The following is a 27725-nucleotide window of genomic DNA, read 5'->3' as shown; positions in this document are numbered from 1 at the left end:
TAACCTAGGATAAAGTCCTTATTTCAGGGTCCTCAACATCTTAGCACTTGTCTGTCACTTTGCTAGGCTGTGGTGGCTTGTGATGCTGTGGCTGTGATGCTGGAAGCGATGTCACTGATGTCTCACACCCCAAAGGGTCACCCAAAGTGAACAGCTTTCAGCATAACTTCCAGGCTAAGCACACACTACAAAGAAGGAACATGCTGTCTGTTTCAGAACAACTAGCCACTGAAGGCCTTTTGGAAACCATAGAAGGATTATCAATTACTGAAACCTACCTAATGAATAGAAGTGGAACATTATCAGAGGCAGTGCCAGAAAGTGAGCCCTTAGGTCAGAAGGCACTCAAAATACTTCTGAGGAAGAGCTGTTTCTCAGAGTCAAGGGGACCATAAAGATGTAAATGGGGTAAAGCCTACAGGCACAGAGTCTTCATTTAGTGATGGGAAATAACTCAAAATGAGAAGTAACAGCTGTGAACATCAATTAATAATTGGAACTTCAAATGTACAAAATATGAAGGTAGGAAAGTTAGAGGTCATTAAAAGTGAAGTGGAATTTTAAAACATTGATAACCTAGGACTTAGTGAATGAAATGAACTAGTAATGGCCATTTTGAATCAGAAAATCAGATGGTTTGTTCTGTCAGGAATGATACAATCAAGGGTAACATCAAAAGGAACATTTCAAGATGTATCTTGAATCACAGTGCCGAAAATGCTTCACAAACCACTAAAACTAGTGATGTCATCATTGAAGAATTTTACAAATGTTTTCAGTTGGAAATTGATTAAATAGTCAATCAAGATTCATTGATAATTATTAAAAATTGGAATGCAAAAAGTTAGAAACAAGGGGGGAGGAATACATTGGAAACTATGGTCTTGGTGATAGAAACAAAGCTGTATAATTTCCTCCAGTCCTTCCCATGCGGTCATGTCCTTCCTGCAGTTATCACTGCTTTTCAGGGATGCGTAGTACTCCACTGTGTTTATGTATCAAAATTTTTAATCCATTCATCTGTTGATGGAAATTTGAGTTGGACTGGAGGAAATTATGCTAAGCAAAGTAAGCCAAGCACAAAAGGACAAGTACAACATGAGTCTACTGAGGTAAGTGTCAAAATGCACAAGGGGCAGAAGGGAAGAGCTACTGTATACATACATTCCCAGGGTGAGGTCCAGGTAGTATGACAAGGCCAGAACAAATCCAGGGATACATATGGTAGCCAACTAAAACAGAGGAGTGGGAGGGTGAGGAAGACATGGATAGTGGGGGAACAGGGAACTAACCCACCTAAGGGGAGGGTGTTGCTTATATCTCCACAGTGAAAGAGGGACCAAACTTCAACCTGATGCTTCAAGACCTGAATGCAACGTACCTGCATGAAGCAGAGAACCAATAGAGAGGACTGAGGGGCTGGCCCAAATCCAACTATGTGGACAGCTCCCCTGTCTCCCTCCAGAAGAATTCACTTCTGAGGACAGCACTGAAGCTACAGCTTAGGGAGAGGGAGAGCACACAGGGGCAAACGAAGGGGGAGGGAGAGAGAGTGGAGTATACCCTGGCCCACCAAGCCCTGAGGATGATATTCCTGCTCAGAGCAGCCAATGCACAGAGAGGACCATAGGGTCAGCCCCAAAATAAGATAAATTGTCCCTCACTGACACATAGCTCTATGGGAGACAACACTGTAGACACAGTTCAGGAATTGTGTCTCATCTGACGCCACCACACTGAGACGAAACACTAAGGGCAGGCAACAGAACAGAACAGCTAGGGGAGCAGAGCAAGGAAGTCCGTGGGAAAAACAAAAAATAGAGTTTGGTTCCAGGGCATAGCACCTCATAAGACTCAACCAGAAAATACTCCTAAAGGTCAACAAGCTGACCTTGAACTATAGGCTTTTCTTTCTTTTTGGCCTTTGTTGTTATTGTTATTGTTGTTGTTATTGTTTTGCTCTATCTTGTTTTTGTGCATAATATTATCTCTGCTCTGCAGGTCTATCTAGGTAGTGGGGGATAAGCAATCCAGAAGAGAAAACAATGGGACCCCTGGTTCCAGGGAGCATGGGAGAGTGGGAGGCAGGAGAGAGGAAGTGGGTGTTAACAAACTCAGGAACAAGGGCACAGCAAGTGATCTAAAATCAATGGTGAGGAGAGTGTAGGACACCTGATAGGGCTTGATCAAAGGTAATTTCACTGAGAGTAATTACTGAAACTCAAATGAAGACTGAACATGATAGTGGGACAAAAGGAAAGTAAAGGGAAATGGAAAGAATTAAGAGGCAAAGGGCATTTATAGAGATCTAAATACAGGCATGTAGATATGTAAATATTTTTATCTATGAAGATGGTGAAATAGATCTATCTACATATATTTATAAGTATAGTATTAAGGTAGCAGATAGCCATTGGGCCTCTACTCAAATACGCCCTCAACACAAGAACACTTTTTTCTATCAACCTTCCTAACACGATCTCTGAATACAAAGTGGATTCATAAGCATATGTGGTGAAGAAAGCTGATGGTTCCCAGCTATCAAAAGATAAAGTGTCTGGGATATTAAAGGCTTGAAAATAAACAAGTGGTCATCTAGCTGAGAAGCAACAAAACCCATATAGAAGAAGCACACCAGCCTGTGCAATCACAAGATGTCGATAGGATCAGGTATCAGGCATCAAAGACCCAGAATAAAAAATTATATCATTGTGAATGAGGGGGAGTGCAGAGCGGAAACCCAAAGCCCATCTGTAGACACAGAGTCACAGGAAGGGGACGAGCCAGTTAGGGTGCAGTATAGCACCAAAGAAACATCCAACTTTCCTCCCCCCACCCCCACTATCATGATCCAAATTCTACCTTACAAACCAGGGTAGATCAGAGCATGTACATGGGTACAGATAACAGCTGGAAACACAGGGAATCCAGGACAGATAAATCCCTCAGGACCAATATTGAGAGTAGTCGTACCAGGAGGGTAAAGACAAGGTGGAAGGAGATAGAGGGAACCTATCACAATGATCAACATATAACTTCCTCCCTGGGGGACAGACAATAGAAAAGTAGGTGAAGGGAGACATTGGTCAGTGTAAGACATGAAAAATAATAATAATTCATAAATTATCAAGGGTTCATGAGGGAGGGAGGAGAGAAGGGAGGGAGGGGATAAATGAGAAGCTGATACCAAGGGCTGAATTAGAAAGAAAATGTTTTGAAAAGGATGATGGCAACAAATGTACAAATGTGCTTGACACAAATGCTCGAAATTACATGACAGAATTTTACAAGACCAAGGATTCTTTGCAAATATTGTTTTTGAACAACACAAAAGGTGACCATGCATGGAACTTCTCCAGATGGCACACACAGGAATCAAAATGACCATGTCTGTGGGAAGAGATGATGGAGATTATCAGCATCAGCAGCTACGACCAGACCAAGCACTGAATCTGACACCGACCATAGAAGTTCAGGTGGAAACTCGTCCACAAAAGTCAAAATACAACCTTAGTCGATTCCACCTGAATTTTGAGAGCATCTCAAAAATAGATGTGACACATTAAACACTAATTACAGAAGACCTTGTGAGCGGTGGTATGACATCAAGAACATCACCCAGGAAGAAAGAAAAAGGTCATTTAAAAGACGGGAAAGAAAAAAGGCCAGAATGGTTGTCAGAAGGGACTCTGAAACCTGTTTTGTCTTAGAGCAGTTGAGGCTCATGGAAGAAATTATGAAGCTGAAGAGATGATCAGAAAATTTTGAAAGGGAGCTCAAGAAGACACAGTAAAATTTTATAATGAAACATGCAAAGAACTTTAGTTAGGTAAAAAAAAGGGGGGAGGATAACATGTTTAACATATCTTAAACTGAAAATAATCCAGAAAAATTCAAACCTGGAGCTGCAATATTGAAAGATTCTATGGATAAGATATTGAATGAGGCAGAAAGCCTCAAAAGAAGATGGAAAGGGTAGATAACCACTCTGCCAAAAATGACTAGTTGGCATTGAAACACTTCAAGGAATAGCATATGGCCAAGGACCAATGGTAGTGAAGGACGAAGTCCAAGCTGCACTACAAGCATTAGCCCCAAACAATCGAAAGGTTTCCACAAACTGATGAAGCACTTGAAGTGCTCACTCAATTATGCCAAGAAGTTTGGGAGACAGTTGCTTGGCCAACTGACTGGACAAGATCCATATTTGTGCCCATTCCAAAGAAAGGAGACCCAACAGAACACTCAAACTGCAGAGCAGTATCATTACTATCACATGCTAGGAAAATTTTGCTGAAGAGAATCCAACAGTGGCTACAGCAGTACATTGACTGGAAGCTGCCAGAGGTGCAAGCTGGATTAAGAAGAGGGCATGGAACTAAGAATATCATTGCTAATGCCAGATGGATCGTGGCTAAAAGTAGAGAATACCAGAAAAATGTTTACTGGTGTGTTTCATTGATGGCGTCAGACATTCAACTGTGGGGATAATTACAAACTACGGAAACCTTGAGAAGAATAGAAAATCCAGATCACCCAATGTGCTCATGTAGAACCTGTACACGGATAAAGAGATACTTGCGCAAACTCCACAATGGAATACTGCGTGATATAAAATCAATAGAGTTGTGTGTTCGAGTCTTATCCCCTGACTATACTTATTGCTGAGCAAATCATCAGAGAAGCTGCGTCATATGAAGAGAATGTGATATCAGGGCTGTAGAAGGACGTATTAATCACCGTCGATAAACAGATGGCACAATCTTGTTTGGAAGATTCGGCGAGGAAAAATTGAAGCACTTGCTGATGAAGATTAAGGACTGTGGCTGCAGTATAGATTACGACTCAATGTAAAAAAATCCTCTCAATGGGACCATTATGTAACATCACGATAAATGGAGAAATGATTGAACTTGTCAAGGATTTGATCTTGCTAGGATCCACAGCAATGCTCATGGAAGAAGCAAAATAGTGGTCAAGCAACGTATTTCATTGGGTAAATCGGCGGCACAAGACCTCTTGGGTTATTTAAAAGCAAGAATATTACTTTGAAGACTAAGATGTGCAATTTTCAATTGCCTCACGTGCATGTGAAAATTGGAATTGAATAAGAAAGACCAAAGAATTGATGCATTTGAATTGTGGCACTGGAGAAGAATATTGAAAATACCATAAACTGCTAAAAGAGCAACCAGATTTGTCTTGGATGAAATCCAGCCAGAATGTTCCTTAGAGACAAGGATGGCCAGACTACTTTGGACATGTCACTAGGAGACACAAGTCCCTGGAGAAGGACATTATGCTTGGTAAAATGGAGGGGAAGCAAAAAGGAGGAAGGCCTTCAATTATTTGAATTGACCCCGGGGCTGGATATTGTTTCATTCTGTGCTCCACAGGGCTGCTTTAAGTCAGGACCTACTTGAGGACATCTAACCACATCAGCCACGTTTTACACATTTTCAAAATCCCTTTTGTGACATTTACCGGTTCTGTTAGAGCACCTCTCTCTCTCTTTCTCTCTCTCCCTGAAGGGAGTATAAAGTTTTATTCTATTTACCGTGTACTCTTCTCTTCGTTCTAGAAAACATTCTGAAACCATTCTTTCAAATGTCTTATGTGGTTTTGCTTTGTTTTTTTCTACTGTTTGAAAGCTCCCTAGTGGTGCTGTGAGTTAAGTCTTGGGCAATTTCCTGGAAGGTCAAATCCACCCACTGTTCTTCTGGAAAAAGATAAAGCTGTCTGATTCTGTGAAGATTTACAACATTAGCAACTCCATATAGGGTCCCTATAATTTGGATAGACTCCATGGCACTCGTTTGGTGCACTATAGTTGGTGATTCATATTTCAAATTCTGCAGCGATGTTGCTATCTCGAATTCCTCAGCCTCTTGCAACTCTACTTCTATTATCATCTCAGGCAATTTCCTTTTCTTGGAATTCTTCATTTTTTGTTTTCTGGAGTTGTTTCTTTCCCTGAAAATTTTAAGTAGTTGCTTTGTAATTTAAATATAAATAAATATATATATTTTTTTTTCACACAGAAATCTGTTTTGAAGTTTGAAAATCTGTTTTGCATCTCTATTTTGGGTCCTGTGATGGTTAAGGTTGTGCATCAACCTGGCCAGTGTATGCTTCTCCATGAGTGGCTCATTCTGAGCTCTTGCTGCTACAGGTAACCTCCAGGGGGTTCAGAATAAAACACTTGGGGGTCCTGTGCCATTGTCCACATTGTCCCTGTGCCTGAGCACCTGGTTGCAGTTGCTCTATCTCGCCACCTTCCTGAGGACCTCCTCTTGGGGCTTCCCTCCATTTTCACAATCATGAGGTCCTTCTCCTGGGACTTGTCTTTCCTGAAAATGTCAGAATATTTAAGACAAAGTCTCTCTATCCTTGCTTCTAAAGAGCACTCTGGTTGTACTTTTCCCATGACAGATAGGTTAGCCCTTTTAACACTTCATGGTACTTTCAATATTCATTTGCAATATCGCGATTTGAATGCATCAGTTCTTTGGTTTTCCTTATACACATTCCTATGAGGCAACAAACTATGGCTAGGATCAGGCACATGTCAGCCCTCAAATTGCTGATAGAGTCATGGGCTGATGCTCAGTTGTTTGGCAGGTATGCTGCAGTCAGAGGCTGTTTCAGAAGTAAGTTAGTAAGCCCTTTTCTATTATATTATTAGGCAATAATGTAATTTTGTCCAGGATTGCATGTATCACAGAGAATTTATAATGGAAATAATTTTACATTTATCCTGCTATTGTGCTTAGGTGCCATTGAGTTGGTTCCAATTTTCAGTGACACCATGTGCAACAACAAAAAAACACCCCCGACCCAATCCTGTGCCATCCTCAAAGTTGTTCTTATGTTTGAACGCATTGTTGCTGTCATGCACCCTCAGAGATGTGCAATATACCCAATATTTGGATAGTAGATTGCATATAATAAAGAGAACGAACACCAGATAGCTTGCTGACTAGCACAAAGTCCATGGGAATGAATGAGCAGCCCTAGAAGCCTGGGTTTGAATCCAGCACCCATGCTCACTTAGAGGGGGCCTAAAGTCACAATATAGCACCACATTTTTTTCTGAAGACAAAGATGAGAATATTCCCGGCAATTCCATCCCATTTTTTAATTAAATAATAGTTGTAGAGGAATGACAATGTTAATCAAACTTGCTGGATTATGAGGTAATAGGGGCAGGCTTTCATGTTTGAGATTTTGCAAGAAAAGCACCTGGTATCCACCACAGTGGGGCCACCTGATAGATGGTGACTGCTTTTTATTTGATCCCATTTGCAGCCATGAAGGGATGCGGAAATTAAAGAACACGGCAGTGGAGAGAGAGACTGATGGGTAGAATTAGGACAAAAGAAATAAAGAGATATTCTCTAGAGGGTAGACAAAACTATTATAGCAATTGCGGGGGGAAAAGGAATTACACGATAATGAAAAATTTGAAGCCTCCATTGTACATTGTGTGTGTGTGTGTATGTGTGTGTGTGTGTGTGTGTGTGTGAAATGGAAATGTCAAGGAATTCCAACAACAGAGCGTCACAATCAGACACCAAATGAGACTGAGCAGTCAGAAGTGCCTGGGGTGAGGAGAGAAGAGCATGTTTTGCTGTGAAGTTCTTTGTAGGTTTATTTGGCCAGAGGATCACATCCTGTCTGTGTGTTTCTCTTCCACATGACCCTGTCGTTTTCACTGTGCCTGTGTTATAATTGTTTCCACCATGTTTATAGTCAGACTGAGGAAAGGTCATCATGAAGTCAGACTACATGAGTATTGTGTTGACAGTTTTTTATTTCCCTTTTAGTTTTCTGAGTTACTGACACATTATTGCAGCAAAACATATGTAGGGTCAATTCATGCTGAATAGTTATTAGAGACCATGATAACAAAAGTCATTACACTGCAGTTCAGTTTTGACAGTAAAATTTCTGCAACATTATCACAAATCCTCGTGCATTAGTGCAATGATCCTTACCATGGTTTCATATTAGAATCAAAAGATTGCTGTAGCATGCTTGATACAAAAAGTCAAGCAAGCCAAATTCTTTTCTGCTTTTACAGATAACCTTTTTTTTTGTTGCTCTTTTTCTATGTACATCATGCAGACAGTAGCTTTGTTTTATATACTTTTCTCAATCGCCTCTGAGTGCACTGCTTATCTCTTTCTTTAAAATGAGGCCTTTTCTTTGAAAAGACACACAATTCAGATTGCCAGGACCAGAGGAAGCAATTTGATTTCATATCAGACACAGCCTCCTCCAGTCCTACGCACTATGTAATTCACCATATTATTATATTTCCATTTTTTTCTCAGACCGTGTACCAGGTGTATTGAAGGTGTTCTTATTGAAATAATTTGAAAATGATTTTACTTCTGACACAGCTTCACACAATTCTAAACATTATATAATTCATAGCGTTTACTGTTTTTTGGTTTCTCACTAATGTGTGAACTGTTTCTAAAACTTATCAGGGGTGTGATTTGATAGAATTGGGTAACATTTACAAAAGATGATTTGTTATATATATTTTTTGGCATTCATTGTACAAGAAAACCATGAAAACTGCCTTCCAGAGGACAAAAGGAAAACATTTTCCTCTTAAATATTTATTATCATTTCTTTTGTAATGCATAACTTACATTTGGCATGCTGTGAAAATTTTTATAATTCCTTTTTTAATTAGTGGGGGTTTAACATATAACATATCAGTCCATATTTTACTCACATCAAGTAGAATTGTACAATTACTACCACCATCAGTTTCCACCCATTCTTTTAGTGCATGGACTCCCTGCCACACCCCAGACCCCTTATTCTTCTTGCTGTCCCTGCAGGTTCATCACTCCTGGGTCTCATGTACGGAAAAATGGGAAAGCATACATTTTAATTTTCTATCTAGTCACAAAAGAAGAAGACAAAGACCTTCAGCTGCAACACAGCACTCAAATGTAAGAACAATTGTGAGAAGGGCACAGGACTGGGTGGTGCTTCTGTGTGTTGTCCATGGGGTACAACTCAGAGCACCTAACAACAATGTGATGAATGTAAAAATATTTCAATTACAAATACTTTGCAACACTTGGGATTTGGAACAAAATTGATTAAGTAATATCTAATAATATAATAGAAGAAAAGCCTATTGATGTGTTTCTAAAAATTAGCCAGTGACTACATTTGATGGTACCTGACAACATCTGCCCCCAACATTTATCCATAGTCACTTACAACCTCTTAAGAAGTCAGACTGCACACGTAAACTGCTTTTTAAAAAAATTTTTTTCAGGTAATATTCACTCACTGAATGCCCATTTCAAGAAAACAGAAAAAGAATAATTTGTTAATTAGTGTGTAGTGAATGAGCTGATACACCTCCAGGAACAGAATCAATCACTGCTTTTGTAGTTCAGTCATCAAGTTTACACAGGCATACACACATTCACTGTATGAAAAATTATAAATAAATAAAAGTCTGTTTAACATATCAGTCCTTTTTATGAAGTATGAATCTTTTTAAAGCACATGTAAACATGCCTTAATTTTGGGTTATGTTTTAAATGGAATAGTCTTAAATTTGGACAGTTTAAGGATAAATATTAACATAATAACTTAGCTTGAAAGTCGTTCTCCATCATGACTGTAAGAACCAAATCCAAATCAGTTCATTCTGATATATGTCCACCCTATAGAACTCCTGGGGTTTCTGAGGCTTTATATTTTATAGGAGTGGTCAGCTTCATTTCTCTCCCAAGGGTTCTCTGATGGGTAGGCATCAGTTCAATGGGAAAACAATGATTTTTAAAATTATTGCATTGTTTATAAATTTATCGACTATAACAAGTATTTTAATTGAACTCATCTGTTTTCTTTAAGTGACTATTGGCTACTATGCTATGTGTATATTATCTGAGATGTCCTATACCACAGAACCTGAGATAACCTGTACCACAAATATCCTGTGCCACAGCACAGAGAATATTTAGAGGAAAGAATTTGATTACCTGGTGTGTTAAGAAAGATTTTGAAAAATTAAAATATCTTCTAGCAGTGTCAAAGAATGGTAATAATACACGTTTTGACTTTCCATTTTCTATTTATACATACTAAACAATCTACTAAGTATATTGGAATATCAATTTTATTTAAGTTCTACATGAGTAAAAAGATGTCAATGGAGAATGAAACATTTTGTAGCAGTCTTAATAATTTATATGCTACAAAGACTGAAACCATCTGGTTGATATCACCCTTTTATTAAAAATAAAAACAAGAGGATGTCAATATTGATGAAAAAGCATTAAACACACTCATCAAATATCAAATGTTTATTGCAGTTCTAACCTTGCACTAAAAGACTATTGAAGGTTTCATGCTAAGAATGCCTTTTGTCTTCTAGGTTGAGGCATTAATAAGTTTTCCCATCATATCATTATAAATGAGGGTGAGTGCAGAGTGGAGACCCAAAGCCCATCTGTAGGCACCTGAACACTCCCGTATAGAAGGGTCGCTGGGAGGAGATGAGCCAGTCAGGGTGCAGTGTAGCAATGATGAAACAAAGATCTTCCTTCTAGTTCTTAAATGCTTCTGCCCCCCCCCGCCCCCATCATGATTCCAATTCTACCTTACAAATCTGGCTCGACCAGAGGATGTACATTGGTACAGATAGGAACTGGAAACACAGAAAATTCATAAAAGATGATCCTGTCAGGACCAGTGGTGAGAGTGACAATATCTGAAGGGTGGAGGGAGGGTGGGGTAGAAAGGAGGAACCAATTGCAGGTATCTACATATAACCTTCTCCCTGGGGGATGGACAACAGAAAAGCAGGTAAAGGGAGACATCGGACAGTGTAAGATAAGACAAGATAATAATAGTTTAGAAATTATCAAGGGTCCTTGAAGGAGGTGAGAGCAGGGAGGGAGGCGGAAAACAAAGAGCTGATCCTAAGGGCTCAAGTAGAAAGCAAATGTTTTGAGAATTATGAGGGCAACAAATGTACAAATGTGCTTGATACAATGGATACATGTATGGATTGTGTTAAGAGTTGTATGAGCCCCCACCCCCCCCAAAATGATTTTTTTTAAATCCCAAAACAAGGAGAAAGCTTTATTAAAGAAAAGACTGGACTATTCTTAGGGGTTAATCAAAAACTGTTCCTAAAAGATGCATCAAAACCAGTGGTCACTGTGTGCGTGTCTATGATATTTCAGAAGAAGATAGTGAGACCTTTCCTTTGAGGTGCTTCTGAGTGGACTCCCACTGCCAACCTTACTCACTACATACCAAGGAGTCCTTGTGGCTCGGTAGTTACATGTTGGACTGCTAAACGCAAGGTCAGCAGTTTGAAACCACAAATAGCTCTGAGAGAGAAGGTAAGATTTCCTATGCCCATAAATAATTATAATCTCCACTCGATGGCAGTGAGGAGTTTGTACTATATCCAAAACACTTTTTTGAGCATTTTATATACATCAAATTCCAGGAAAACTTTGTGAAGCAGGTTCTATTATGCTTCTCATTTCCCACACAAAGTAAAAAATAGCTCATTCAAGACAGCTCATAGGCAATAGAACAGGATACAAACCCAGGCAACTTGGCTTCTTTCTACACATGACTGTCCATTTAATAAGCAAATCGTTGTTGAAACCCCATTTGTGAACATGGTGATAATATTCCCTAAAGAAACTTAACACCAACCAAATCCACTGCCATTGAATGGAATACCATTCATAGTGATTGCAGAAAAGAGTAGAGCTGCCATTTGGGGGCCTCTGTCTATAAATCTTTATGAGCAGACAGACTCATCTTTCACCTGAGGAATCGCTGGTGGGATTAAAGCACTAGCCTGTAGGTTAGCAGCCTGACGTGTAGCCCATTACACCAGCAAGCCTCCCCCCTGCGCCCCCAAATGGGTATACACCTTATGGTAGACCACAAGGTGGATATGTGTGGATATATATGTATATGCATGTGTGTGTTTTTTCCCACACACAGTGGTTGCAGAGTGTATGCATTTGTCTGTGATCTTTATATGTGTTAGAATCACTGAATTATATGACATGTGGACAAAATGCTAATAAAACAATTTAAAGACATCACAGATAAAAATAATTAAATATCCAATGCATACTTTATAAGTTAATATATAAAATACATATTTCCCCAAGCACACTTCCCAGGGATCATTTCATAGAACAGTTACATCCATTGCATTTCAATCCTTCATTGAAAAAAACAGGTGTTATTGTGTTAATGAATTGGGCTTAGCTGGGGGTGAAAATGCTATCATATTTTAAAAATTTGTTTCTTTTCATAACTATTAAGAATGCTACTCACTTCTATGTACGGACTGCATTGGATTTCTTTACTGTCTTTATTATAGACATGCCAAGAAAATATCTGCCTGAGGACTCCCCTCCCCCTATATTTTTTTTAGAAAAGTAATTGTTTAAGTGATTTGGAACACATAATGGTCCATAGTAAAGTATTAACCCCATTGGTAAGTCTGGAAGTTAAACATTTTTTTTTTAATTTTAACAATTTATTGGGGCTCATACAATTCTTTTCACAGTTCATATATATACATACATCAATTGTATAAAGCACATCTGTACAGTCTTTGCCATAATCATTTTTTTCTCTTTTCTTCTTTTACATTTTATTAGGGACTCATACAACTCTTACCACAATCCATACATATACATACATCAATTGTATAAAGCACATCCATACATTCCCTGCCCCAATCATTCTCAAGGCATTTGCTCTCCACTTAAGCCCCTTGCATCAGGTCCTCTTTTTTTTCCCCTCCTCCCTCCCCATTCCCCCATCCCTCATATGCCCTTGGTAATTTATACATCGTTGTTTTGTCATATCTTGCCCTATCCGGAGTCTCCCTTCCCCCCTTCTCTGCTGTCCCTCTCCCAGGGAAGAGGTCACATGTGGATCCTTGTAATCAGTTCCCCCTTTCCAACCCACTCACCCTCCACTCTCCCAGCATCGTCCGTCACACCCTTGGTCCTGAAGGTATCATCCACCCTGGATTCCCTGTACCTCCAACCCTCATATGCACCAGTGTACAGCCTCTGTCCTATCCAGCCCTGCAAGGTAGAATTCGGATCATGGTAGTTGGGGGGAGGAAGCATCCAGGATCCGGGGGAAAGCTGTGTTCTTCATCGATACTACCTCACACCCTAATTAACCCATCTCCTCTCCTAAACCCCTCTATGAGGGGATCTCCAGTGGTCGACACTTGGGCCTTGGGTCTCCACTCTGCACTTCCCCCTTCATTTAATATGATATATATATATATACATACATGTATACATATACACATATATACACATACATACACACACTTATATCTTTTTTTTTTTTGCATGATGCCTTATACCTGGTCCCTTGGGCACCTCGTGATCGCCCTGGCCGGTGTGCTTCTTCCATGTGGGCTTATTTGCTTCTGAGCTAGATGGCCGCTTGTTCACCTTCAAGCCTTTAAGACCCCAGACACTATCTCTTTTGATAGCCGGGCACCATCAGCTTTCTTCACCACATTTGCTTATGCACCCATTTGTCTTCAGCGATCCTATCATGGAGGTGTGCAGTCAATGATATGATTTTTTGTTCTTTGATGCCTGGTAACTGATCCCTTTGGGACCACTCGCTCACTCAGGCTGGTGTGTTCTTCCATGTGGACTTTGTTGCTTCTGAGCTAGATGGCCGCTTGTTTATCTTCAAGCCTTTAAGACCCCAGTCACTATCTCTTTTGATAGCCGGGCACCATCAGCTTTCTTCACCACATTTACTTGTTCACACACTTTGGCTCCAGCCGTTGTGTCGGGAGAGTGAGCATCATAGAGTTCCAATTTAATAAAAGAAGGTATTCATGCATTGAGGGAGTGTTTGAGTAGAGGTCCAAGGTCCTTCCGCCACCTTAATACTTGACCTATAAGTATAGACACATAGATCTATTTCCCCATCCTCCTATATATATTTGCATGTACATGTCTTTGTCTAGACCTCCATGAATGCCCTTTGACTCCTAGCTCTTTCCTCCATCTCCCTTGACTTTCCTCCTGCCCTACTACCATGCTTCATCGCCACCTGGGCTAGAGTATACCTCTTCTCTAAGCAACCTTACCCTTGATCATTTCCCACCAGGCCTGCCACTCCCACTTCTCTACCATTTGGGGTCCCATGTTTTTCCCTTGTCCCTGGGTTTGTTAACACCACTTCCTTACCCCCCCTACCCCCCCACCCCAAGTCCCCCCAAAACTGTCGGTCCCGTTGTTTTTCCTCCAGATAGTTCATCCAGCCTGTCCTATTCAGACAGACCTGTGGAGTCACTAACATGCACGAAAACTAGACAGAGGAAAACAAAGCAACAGTATACAACCAGACAACAAAACAACAAAAACAAACCACTGACAAAGAACAGAATAAAACAGTTCACAAGAGAAAAGCTTGTAGTTAGTTCAGGGATCGTTTGCTGGCCCTTAGGAGCGTTTTCCAGTCCAGTTTGTTGGGGCACCACGCCCTGGCCCCGAAGTCCACTTTCAGCATTCCCTGGGGACCTTGCCACTCCATTCCCTTGCTGTTCCGCTGCACTCCCCCAGTGATTTGCCTCGGTGTGGTGGGATCAGGTCAGGTGCAATTCCCACACTGTGTCTCCGGTGCTGTCCCCTGTATCGCCCTTAGTCACTGAGGGGCATCATGTCTCATAGTGGGGCCAGCCATGTTGTTCTCTCTGTGGACTGGCTGCTCTACTCAGGAACATCATCATCACAGCCTGGTGGGCCAGGCTGTGCTCCACTCTCTCCTCCTGCCCCTTCATCTGCTCCCGTGTGCTCTGATCAAATATGTCCATCTCCCAGAGCTGCAGAGTCAATGTCGTCCTTTGGAAAAAATTCTTTTCGGGGGAGGGGCAGGAATCCACTTAATTTATGGTGCTGGGGCCAGCCTCCCAAGGTTAAACATTTTTTGTAATTATTTTTCTTTAATTTACTTATTGGATTTTAAAACTTGTAAACATATTCATTTCCATGTCAGCAAATCCACAGATTAATTGTTTTAAGGGTTCCTCTCTTGTGTTATGTTGCTGAACAAGGTCCTGCATTCCAGAGGCAGGTCCAGCAGCAGCCCTATCGAAGGCACACAGCCAACCATGCAGGACACTGACTTTTCCGCAGGGGGCATAGCTGAGCTATATTTGATATTTTCCACAAAAAATACAGCATGCACTCCAGTACCGTGTAAAATATGTGCCTATTTATTCAAATTTCCACAGTTTTATGGAATACATTGTTTTCCTGTTTAAGATTCCTTTATAGACTTTTTACCCGACACCTCCAAACTATGCAAATTCTATAACAGACTACAATTAATTGTAGTTTTCCCTCTAAGGTACTTTAGGGGGGGAAATGTTTCCTCATGAATTTTTTCTCATTAGTTTGTCTGTTTCCATGTTTAAAAAGAAATATATTATCAGGTAACAAAAGTATTCTTTGAGCTAGGAATTCTTTTTACAATTGCAATGTGCCAATGCCAATTGTCATGAAATGAACATAATGGGTTTTTACATGGCATGCGTTGGCCTTATTATCATGCACAAAACATGCAAATTTCATCAGGTTGGTTCGAATAATACATTTTGTATTGGGATTATTTCTAAGAAACACTTTTCTGATATAGCTAGTTTGATTGGAATTTTATAAGTTATTGTTGCTTAATGGTTCATGTTGGACTGTGATCCACAAGGTTAATTGCTCAAAACCATCAGCTCTCCTCAGAAAACCAAGGGGCCTTTCTACTCCTGAACGGAGTTACAGTTTGGGAAGCTCACAGGGACAGCTCTTCCCTATCCTAAAGGGCCACTGTGAGTCAGCATCGAGTCAAAGGCAGTGAGTTTGCTATTTTGGTTTGTGTTGTACTGGGTTCCAGGTCTTGTTAAGTCAGGAGTCAGCTACAGTTCAAAGTAATGCTATGTACAATAGAACAAAGCACTGCCTAACATTGTGTCATTTTCAAAAATAGTTGTGGTTGAGGCCATTGTTTAAGCCACAGTGTCCATCTATCTCATTGAGGATATGATCCTCAATGAGATAGATGGACACTGTGTATATATATACACACAGTGTCCATCTATATATATATTTATATTTATATATGTACACACACTCATGTATAAGCCGAGTTTTCAGCACATTTTTTATTAAGTTTGTGGTAGAATTAGGTGCCTTGGCTGATATTCAGGTTAGCTTATACTTTAATATATACAATAGATCGATGATAGATACATAGATAGATTGATAGATAGATAGAGCGTGAAGGAATATAACAACTAATTAGTCCACACAGTGGCACAGAGGACTCAGTTCAATGCACTTCTGTGAAACAGTTAATATACTGGAAGTCCTTCAACTCACGAGGGCTGCTGGATCCAAGGTCAAGGAAGCAGAAAACTGATTCTTCTGTAAAGCAATTCAGGCAGCCTGGCCACAGGCAGCAAAGAGCCGGGCAGGTCACCAGAAGTCAACCAGATATATATACACCAGCAGCATGGCGAAGCAGGTCTCGAAGGAACCTTAAGCTCTAGGGACATGATCCATGGGTTGGGTGCCCCATAGGTAGTTTAGCTTGCAAGTTGAGGCAGAGAACTAGCTAAGGCAACCACAAGCTGGGCCAATCACCAGAGAGCTAGAGAGAGAGAGAGAGAGGTAGGGCTCTCCGGGTCCCTTATCTCTTTGCCCTCTAATCAAACTGTGACCTCATTAATCCCACATATTCTTATTGGCCAGGTTGGCACAATAAACCTACCTATCACACATACTTTAAAGAGGTCTTATGAAACATATTTGGCCAATGCAATAAGTTGATTTTTTTACTGTTGCTAACATGAGCTATTATTGTGGAGCCAAGTGAAATGATATTTTTGACAATGTCAATCATTTCTCTATTTATCATGATGCTGTCTACTGGATCAGTTCTGAGGATTTATGATTTCTTTACAATAAAGTGTCCATGTTGAAGGCTAGATTCTTTGATCTTTGTCAGTAGGTGTTTCAAGTCTTCTTGGTTTTTAGAATGCAAGATGATGGCATCTGCATATCACAGGTTGAGCTTTCTCCAGTCCTGATGACATATTTTTCTTTATAAAGTTCAGTTCCCTAAATTATTTTCTCAGCCTACAGAATGAAGAAGTATCATGAAAGTACAAAATCCTGACATGCCTCTCCCGACTTAACAACTTTCTCTTGGTCTGTGTACAGATTCCAGACAAGCATGATGTAGTTTTCTCTAATTACCAATTAACAATGCTGTGCAGAGTTAGTGATGATCCACATGGTTGGATGGCTTTGAGTGGTCAATACAACACAAGGAACACCTTTCTGCTATTATCTCCTTTCAGCCAAGATCAATCTGACATCAGCAATGATATCCCTCCCTTGTACCATATCTTCTTCTAAATACTCTATGTACTACATCTGTTGTTCAATTATCTTCCAAAAATTACTTACATATCAAATTAATGACCTTGTTCAATAATTTTTGTATTCTGCTGGCTCACTTTTCTGTTGAATTTGCATTAATATAATCCTCTTCCCAGCAGTTGGTTATATAGCTATATAGCATTCTGGAGGGGATATAATCCCATGTGGAGGGAGTTCTTTGCTGTACTTGTGAACAGGGTCAAAGCAAGATTAAATCCTGACATTAGTAGAGAATGTGAAACAAGTCATCATCTTTATTTTTTTCGTCATGACAACCTTACACTTCTGCCCTTTCTCCTCATAATTTACTGAATAATCCCAGATTGCATTGCCTAATACCGATCATCCATAATTTGGTAAAAGAATTAGAAAGTCTATATTCAGCTAAAAAAATTAAAAATAGTCACCATAAAACTCAGGTCAATCTATGGTAACTCCTCTGTTTTACAGTCGACCTGTAGGGAGAATTTTCAGTGACTAAGACCTATTGAAAGAAGACTGGTAGTCCGATTGCTTCATTGATTTGAACCACCAACCCTTTGCTTAGTAGCCAAGTGCTCAGTTATTTGCACCACCCAAGGAGCCCTAGTGATGCTGTGTGCTAGCTGATGAAGGTTGGTAATTCAATTCAGAACCAGTTCATTGGCAGTGAACTTGGTTTGAGGAATGCTTATACAAAGCAAAATAATAACATTACTATTTACAGACATATAATGGGGCTTAAAATTTCATGGAAAATGGGATTATAAGATAATAGGGCATCTCCACAAACTGGATACTGTACACAATTTGTGGGGGGAAATTGCTAGGTATTTATACTGAATATATATACTTACACTTCCCCAACCTGATAGGAACATAAAATAAGATTGCATCGAAAACAATTATGAACCTGGTTGTTAAGTGCCGCATTGCCAATGTAGAAATGGGGAGTAAACCACCCGGCCGTTCCATAGGAGAAGGAGGTGGCCTCTGCTTCTGGAACTATCTACAGCCTGGGAGCCACAGGCGGCACTTCTACCCTGTCACATAGGTACTGGATAGCAGTGGGTTGGGTTTGGGGCACATGGAATAGTTATCCTGACACAGAGTGACCGCTGCACTGGAGTCTACTCTGACTTTTAGCAGCTCTGCGGGGCAGAGTAGAACTTCCCTGTATGTTTCCAAGGTTGGAAGCACACTTTATGGAAGCAACCTGGCTCATCTTTCTCATGCAGAGCAGCTGGTGGGTTCAAACTACCAACCTTTGCAGGGAAACACTTTAATCATTGTGTTATCTGGGCTCCTTAACACATACTACGTGGTTTTTAAATGTTGATTGTTGCTACAGTGTTTGTACAATGGTTCTGCTACAGTTTGGTTTTTTAAAAAATATTTCCATTTGTGGAGGCCACAAGGATGAGGTAGGTCGTCTATGGTGAGTAAAAACAAGTGGAGGTACAATGGTTGACTGCTCAGATCTCTCCAGCAGTTCCTTCAGCGGATAAAAGACCTGGCGAGCTGCTTCCTTGAAAAATCACAGCCCAGAAAAGCCCTCCAGGACACTTCTCCTCTGTCACACGGGTTTACGGAGTCAGGCTCTGCAGGCTGGTACATCACAACAGTAGCCCCGACTGTAGAGAATTTGCATAATCTCCAAATCTGCTTTGCCCAACTGCACTACTTGTTTAAGTCCTCCACCCCATCTTCACTAAGAATAAATCTCTGCAGGATTCAATGATCTAAAGCAAACAGCAGATGCACATGCTATGTACTTACTGTTAATAAATGGCGCTAAGATACAGCTCTGTAAATTTGGGGAGAGATGATTACAAGCGCAGAGTATTTTTCTGATGCTATGTCATTTTGAACCAAAAGGTTAGTTCTGCAACCAAAAAATCACTACACTGACACTCCCATAGAATTGCTAATCAATTACAGTTGTAAGTCAGGTGTTAATCAAGTCAAAGTGAAAAATATAACTTACTGTGATAAGAGGTACATACAATGAACTTTTTACTTGTTTATACTTTAAGCATCAGCGTTGCAATGATACCAACAGAATGATTTACTTCTACTGTTGTACTACAGCTTTCCAAATCAAAATTAAACAAACAACAGAGTTTTGATTTTCTCTGGATATCATAAAACATAATTTATATACTTGAAATATATTCCATATTTTATTTTATTTACATATTCCACATATATATTCCAAATATATATGTTCCACATTTTTCTAGGACTTGACAGGTAAGAAAAAGAGCATTTAATTTACTTCTTCTTTATTAAAGGCAAGCACATTTTCACAGGTGTAGGGTTTATGAAGTGACATGTGTTTTTTTTAGTTCTATCTTGCTTTACAAGTTTCAATAGGTTAAATACTAATTTCACTCCCCAGTTCATGTATAATCATCAAAAATACATCAGGCATTTCCAGATCTACAGATATTTTCTGGATTGGTAGGGTGGAGAGGGCTATCTCCCAGCAGTGTACCATGTATGTTTATTTCTATTTAACATGAGTTATTCGATATATCAAGCATCTTATCCCCCTCTATAAACCACTTTTAAGATGTTGCTACCATTGAAAGAAGTCCTTTCCTCTGCAACTTCACCAGATGATTTTAACTTATATAAAAATTAGTGATGTTTCCAAGTCACTTGAAATTGGTACTAGATTGCAGAACTGGTTTCCATTAAACCAAGTTTGTCTCTCTAAAGTATTATCCAAACAGTATTATCCAGAAGTAAATACTGAGTTTTGGTGCACCCCAGTAGGATTTGGATAATGGAAGGAAGATCTATTAGATTATTGTCATCTGTCCACTCCTGTCTCAGGTGGGACAAAAGATCTTCAGAAACTTAATATAAGCTTTCTTTGGGATTCTTAGGAAAAGGATAGTGGGGTTGTAAATCACTTAGTCTACAAGTATGAGAATTCTTTTAGAAGGGGGGGGGAGAGAGAGAGAGAACAAACTAAGAGACAGAGACAAAAATCAGACAGAACCATGTCTCTCTAGTGGATCGGTATCAAGGTTCTTGCAGCATACAAGTTCCATGCTTAGCACGCTGGACCATAGGGCTCTCAGAATTACTGATACAGACTTCAAATAGCTATGATCTGCAAAGACTAAAAACTTAGCAAAGAAATGTATTTTTACTACACTGAAACCAAACAGATGTTCAAGACCTAAAGCACAATTTTAGTAGGTGCAAAATAACATGTGCTGTGTAATGCTTATCCAAATCAAATAAGTTCCCCATTTACCTGGGAAAATAAATTTATTTCCATAGAGAAATTTTACTCCTTCTAAAGCGAGTGTTAGGGGAAAGCATGTTTTATGATTAATAAACTAGGGAGTAGAAAATGTGGTCATATAAACCATATGTGACACAATATTTGAGAATGTAAAATGAATCAATTGTTGTCCAAGGAGACCTGGGAAATGTGTATTAATTATAGATATCCCTCATGAACATAGAAATAAAAACTCTTAACAAAACCTTAGTCGCTATAATCTAACCCATATTGAAGAAATAATACCTTGTGAACAAGTGAAATGCAAACCAGTTAGGCAAAGATGGCTCAACATTAAAAAGCAACCAACATAATCTTCTACTAAATAAAAGACCAAAAAGGATTACATAATCATCTACCTCTTTGTCTTTTTTGTGAGTCAGAAAAGGCATTTGATAAGATTCCACATCCATCCATGATAAAAAAAATACTCAGCAAATAGAAAAGAGAGGGAAATTCCTCAATATAATTCAGGATATATTTACAAAGCCAACAGTCAACACTATGCTCAGGGAGAAAGACGGAAAGCATTCGCGTCATGACCTGGAACCAGAGAAGGATACCCTCTATCACCACTCCTATTAAATATTGTTTGAGGAATCCTCAAAACTCAATACTGATGCATTCAAGCTGCGTGTGACTCAAAGTGACCCAATAGGAAAAACAGGTTTTCTCCATAGAGTTTCTGCAGCTGTAAATGTTTACAGGACCAACAAACAACTTCGTCTTATGCATTTGAAAAATATGTAAAATACTTGCAGATTGCAGTTCCATATTTAACCCACAGTGCCTGTCCCACCAAGGGCAAGAAGGCAAGAAAGATAAGTAAAAGGCATCGAAATTGGTAAGGATGAAGTAAATCTATGCTCATTGGTAGATGGTATGATCCGATTCATATCATAAAAATGCTAATATAACAACTGGAACTAAAGTTCCATGCAAGTATCAGGGCAGAGATCAACATTAAAAAATAAGTTGGATTCCTTTATACCAACTGAGAGCACTATCCAAAGGAAATAAGGAAAATAACAGCTAACAGAAAATTAAAATACTTAGAATAAACTTAACTGGAGCTATGAAAATTTATGCAGATAAAACTTCAAATTTCTACTAAATGAAATGACAAAAGGCCTGCATACATAGATGACAAAGAATACTGTGTCTATAGATAGAAAGATTTAAAATCATGAAAATGTCAATAATATCCAAAGGGATTCTATAGATAGATAGAGTGCATTCCTGATCCAGATATCACCAACACTCTTCTAGGAGATGTAAAAGTCGATCACTAACTAGGTGGAAAGGAAATAGACCCCCAAATAAGCAAAACTCTACTGACAAAGCACAAAATAGGAGGTCTCGCAGTATCCAATTTTAAAACATACTATTCAGCCGCAGTAGACAAAAACTGCAAAGGACAGGCAAAACAATCCACACAAAGAGCAGTGGAACAGAATTCAGAACTCAGAATTAAGTCTATTCTCCCATAGGCAGTACATCTTTAACAAAGAACTAAAGCTTAAAACTATAAAGAATTTTTAGAATAAACTTAGGGACATTTACTTGTGCGATTAATAGACTATTCCATGTATAGAAAATGAACAAATAACAAAATAAAATAGATTATTGGTATTTTCTAAATATTAAATACTCATTTGCATCAAAAAAATTTCTCCAGAAAAGTAGGAGAACCTGCAGAACTGGGAAAAATATTTGGCGATGATATATCTATTAAAGGACTAATCTAAAATATTTATAGAGAGCTTCGACTCCTTAACAACAACAACAACAACAACAAACCAACACTCTAATTAAAAATGATTATAAGGCATCAATAAAGATTTCACCAAAGAAGATATTCAGGCACCCGATAGTATAATCAACAAATACATTTGAGCCATTCAAATAAAAAAAATCAATCAAATAAAAGTAATGATAATATACTATCTCAAACTAGCAGTAGTAGGAAGGTTCAGAAAGATGGAAAACAAAAAAAATGCTTGTGAGCGTGTGGAGATATTATTCACATGCTTTGCTGTTGGAATTATGATTTGTGTGGAAAGCAGTAGGGCACTTTCTGAAAAAGTTGCCAATAAAAACACCATTTGATCCACTAGTCCCACTAGTACATGTACATGCTAAAGAAATCAGAGCTGAAACATGGACAAATAGTTGCACATTCATAGTAGCAATATTCACAACAACAAAGAGATGTATTAGGGCACGTCGGCCTCAGATTAAAGGCTATTTGGACAAAAGTTAAGACCATTGTGCCTTAAATCAATTTAATTTCTAATTATCTGTATACTTTAAATCATTAAACTATACTAAACTATAGCCTCATCTTCAAAAGCAGTAATATTTGTACACATTGATTTGATTTAAAAGTTTAACAATTCAGAGCCAAGTGTTGTATCTAAAGCCCTGTAATAATTGATATTTTTCAAATAACATTGGTAGTACCCACCAGAAAATTATCACTGAAAAAAAAAAGTAGCTTCAAAGAAGAAAAAGTGGAAGAAAAGACAAAATAGAAGTGAATCAAAGAGTTTGTTTCAGGTAGACACCAGGGACATCAAGTATAATCTATGTGGTTTTTACATAAACCGCATAGTCTGATCAGACGTGTAAAATACTCACTGCCATAGGGTTAATTCCAACTCATACTCATAGGGCCCCTATAGGAGAAAGAACTGTCCCTGTGGGTTTCCAAGAGTTTAAAGCTTTATGAGAGCAGGTAGCCTCTCTTTCCCCCCAAGAAGTGGCTTGTGTGTTTGAACAGCTCACCTATGGCTAGCAGTTGCATAACCCACTACTCCATCAAACATATGTGGAATTGTTTCATAATGCTATAGTAGATATGTACAACTGTAGTGATGAAAGAAGTTGAATATATTTTTAAAACCTGTGTTTGAATCTCTGTCAATCAACCTTTTTCTCTACCTGGGTGACCTGAGTGAAAATTAATCTCAGGTTCCAAGTGTTCTACCTGATATAATGATGATAAATATATTAACAGAACATCTCCTGGGATTACTGAGAGGCATTAAAAAGATAATGCTTGCAAACTATGTACCACAGAGACCTGGTTCACATGAGGACTCGCTGCATGCTAGCTGAAACTGTAATGATTTCTGTTCCCTTAGTTTGAAAGCAAGGGGCCCGGCCTGGTAGCAACTTGGTTATGTGCTTATGACTGCTAACTGCAAGATTGAAGCTCTATGTGAGAAAAAACCTGGTAATCTGCTCTCAGAAAGAATACAGTCTAGAAAATTCTGCGTAAAAGTTCTACTCTGTCACATGGTGGCCTATAAGCTGAAATAGACTTGATGGCACTCACAGCAACAATAATTTGAAAGCACTGGCATTTGCAATAGGCGAGGGTTAAACTTGGTAAGTAGTTTTTAAAAAGAAGTAAAATGTATTTTAGCCAGTTTTACAAAATATCCTGCTTTCAGTCAAGAGAACACATCAAAATTGGCAGACTTGAATAAGTAACTCACCTTTCTTTCAAGGTGTAAGGAAAAAGAACTTGAGATGGTACTTAAATGCATGGTGATTTCATCAACATATACATGGAGATGTTTAAGAAAAATATAAAATGTATTTTAATGCTTTTATGAAAATGTCTGTCTTATGTACTCAGAAATACCTGTTCTTCATATTTTTTTATTCATCCATTTAGCCTTATTTTGAATTTTAATGTAAAAAAGGATTTAAGTTGGAGTCCATTTGCTTGTCATTAATAAATAGGGAAATTTTTTAAATGGCATAATTTTGCACACATCTTTCGGATTTTTGGAGATATGTACATCCATTGCTCCCAATAAAAGAGGTACAGTACATTATCACAAATTATGTGCCAAGAGAGCACACACAATTTCATCACCGAGATAAGTTCTGTAGCATTCTAACATTTGAGTATTTTGTATATAAAATTCTGTTATGAAATCAGATATAATTTGCTTTACTCATTAATAAGTCTTTCTTTGCAATAACCTTGACTGAAAAATATAGCAAATCAATGTGTATAGTTTGTACAATGTGTATAATTTATGCTCTTAAGAAGCACAACAATTGAAATGTAAGCATTCACTATGCCAAAAAGAATGCAAGTGTAGAAGCAATAAATTAGTCTGAAATAGGGAAAGGGTTCACAAAATTCCTACAAGTGAGGCCCATCTTATCCTACTAAGAGACTTGGCAACTCTATCACCGCCAGAATGGTACTTTGGAGTGCCCCAACAAAACTCATCCAAGGACTGGAGTCTCTTATTGTGGAACCTGCTGCCTCCCCAAGGAATGAACTAAAATATGAAAAGGTCTTCTCATTTTTTGATGGCCAAATTCCAGCCTGTAAGCAGTGCCCTAGGCGCTAATGACATACGATTTCTCACTGACAGATTTAACAGCATCAATAAGGCCTTTCTGTCCATTTCAGCAAATTGATCCTACATGACACTGACAAGGGCAGCCTGCACTTAATGACCTCCACCGCTGAAGGATGGAAATGAAAAATGATTGGAAGTACAAATAAATCTTTAAACGTTTCCCTGAAACAGGTGTGCTAAAAATGCTCTATGTGTGAGATCACAAACATAAACCTGATCTGCAAGCATGTCTCATTGTCTCTCTGTTCACCCTAGCGTCTCCCCCTTCTTGGATCTTGCACTAAGATAGATGTAATCCCATAAAATGAGATCAAGATAATGTTGTTCTCACATTTATACTGTGCAAGCATTGTATTCAGACTCTCTCTTAAAGACAAGAATTCTTCCTTTTCTATGCAGGTATCCAAGCTGATAACAAGTGTACATAAAGTTTCCCTATCTTCTCTCCAGTCTCAAGTAGAAAAGGACATACAGTGTATTCATTGGTTATTTTCTTCTCAGAAACACATGGGATCTGTGCAACTTCAGTAAAAATTAAATGCAGGAGGGGATTTGAACAAATGCTTTCATAGATACACTGGTGAACTCCATTGATCTTGGTATGGTATGGGGACACCAAGTTTAGCAGCTCTGACCCCAAACACCTATCTTTAAATATTTTAAAATTTTAACAGTTTTGTTGATATACAATTTACACATTAAACAATGCAGTCGTTTAAACATATTTTAAAAGTTGAGCAATCAGCAACACAATCGATTTTGGATTGTTGTGCTTCCTTCGTTCTTGTGCTCATTATAACTAGCTCCCCCTTTCTGCAACCTCCCCTCCCATGACCCCCAGACATTGTCAATCCAGCTCCTATTGTCCTTATAGGGTTACCTATCCTGGATTTCAAATAACGACAAACATAGAAAAGAAAAACAAAAACCCTAAAATAAAAATAATAAAATAGAGGAAACTCCAAATGAAAAAATAATAGAAAATAATTTTAAAAACTAGGACAAATTTTAAATATGTATAAAAGGAAAACAAATGACACGATGTTAAATTTTACCTGTACGTTTGCATTAGTCTGCTTTCCAATGCACCTTTCTGTTATCAAGCTACTTACATTCTTGGTCAGTGGTCAAAGGAGGTTCACCGAAGGCTTAACCCAAGTGGGGATGCTGAAAATGAATTCTGGGCTTTCACTGCGCTACAGAACCTTCTGTAAACCAGGTGGTGGGAATTTAAGTTCTAATACTGTTCCCTCCTTCTGTCTTGGATTTTATTATTTACAATCCTTGGAGCACACAGGCTGGTGTACTTCTTCTATGTGAACTTAGCTGTCACTCACTTAGATGGCTGCTTGATCGAATACAAGTCTTTATGGCCCTGTTTGTGATAACGGGTTAATGGGTACCATATGATTTCTTTAACACATTTTTCTATAGCACCCAGATCTTTAGTGATTTCTTTATGAGGGCATGCATGGAGTAGAGCCACATTAGAAGAACTAATATTTCTTAGACTGGGACTATGATTAAGAACAAACATTGTTTTTTTTATGTATACTCATCTTGCCACTATTTCAATGGAGATCATTGAGAAAAATACACTTGTCTTCCCTATAGATACCTGAAACTTGAAGTCTTATGAGAGTGAATGGATGAGAAAGCAGCAGGAGTGACGAGCAGCATGCAAATGAATGTCATCATTAGGGTTGCATCAACCAGTGGCCCTGGAGTTACTCTCATCCATGATGACCCCACGTGCAACAGAGTAGACTATACTAAAGATGATTTTCAATAACTGATTATTTAGAAATAGATTGTCTGATTCCCCCACCCCGTACCCTGCCATGGACCCTTGAGTGAACTTGAATCTTCAGTCTTTTTGCTAGCAGCCAAGAATGGTAACCATTTGAACTATCAAATGACTCCAAAGTAGCATGTAGCCTCATGTCGCTTCAGTAGAGTAGCTGGTGAGCATGAGCCACTAGCCTTGAGGTTAGCAGCCCAAGGTTCAACCCATTGAGCCATGACACTTCTTAACAGCTGCATAACATTCTTTAATTTTCAGTGTAATTTAATTATGTGCGGTTGCCCTTTAAATCCCTTATAAATTACCCTGTGAAGTAAATCCTCTTTACCAGATAATAAGAACTGAGGTACAAAAGGATAAATGGTTGACGTTGTTTATGAAACTAATCACTGGGAGAGTTTACATTGAGAATCTAGCCTTCTGCATGCAAACCCTTCTGGAAGAGTGGAAACAATTAACGTGCTCAACTGTTAACAGAAAAGGCGAAGGGTTGGAGTCCCCTCAAAGACTCTTCTAAAGAAAGGCCTGCTGGGCCTACTTCTGGAAAATGACTGATGAAAATTTCTTCAAGCACAGTTCTACTTCTAAATATGTGGGTTCACCATTAGTCTCTATGGACGGCATAGCAATTGACTTAATGAGCCAGTAACTGGATTCCAACCTGCTAGTTTATAGTACAATAATGTCTGGGAGACCAAGAGGAGAAAGGATTAATTAGCAGTCTACTGGTTTTCATGGGT

At 38.9% G+C, this 27725-nt stretch overlaps 1 protein-coding gene across 1 annotated transcript in view; it reads right to left on the bottom strand.

The window, feature by feature from the left end:
• Positions 1 to 27725, bottom strand: part of CCDC178 (coiled-coil domain containing 178) — a 404288-nt gene that overhangs the window by 121774 nt on the left and 254789 nt on the right. The gene's annotated exons all lie outside the window — the stretch shown is intronic.

Source organism: Tenrec ecaudatus, chromosome 15, assembly GCF_050624435.1.
Source record: "Tenrec ecaudatus isolate mTenEca1 chromosome 15, mTenEca1.hap1, whole genome shotgun sequence".
NCBI classification, from domain to species: Eukaryota; Metazoa; Chordata; class Mammalia; order Afrosoricida; family Tenrecidae; genus Tenrec; species Tenrec ecaudatus.
This window is presented reverse-complemented; position numbering and strand designations above follow the sequence as displayed.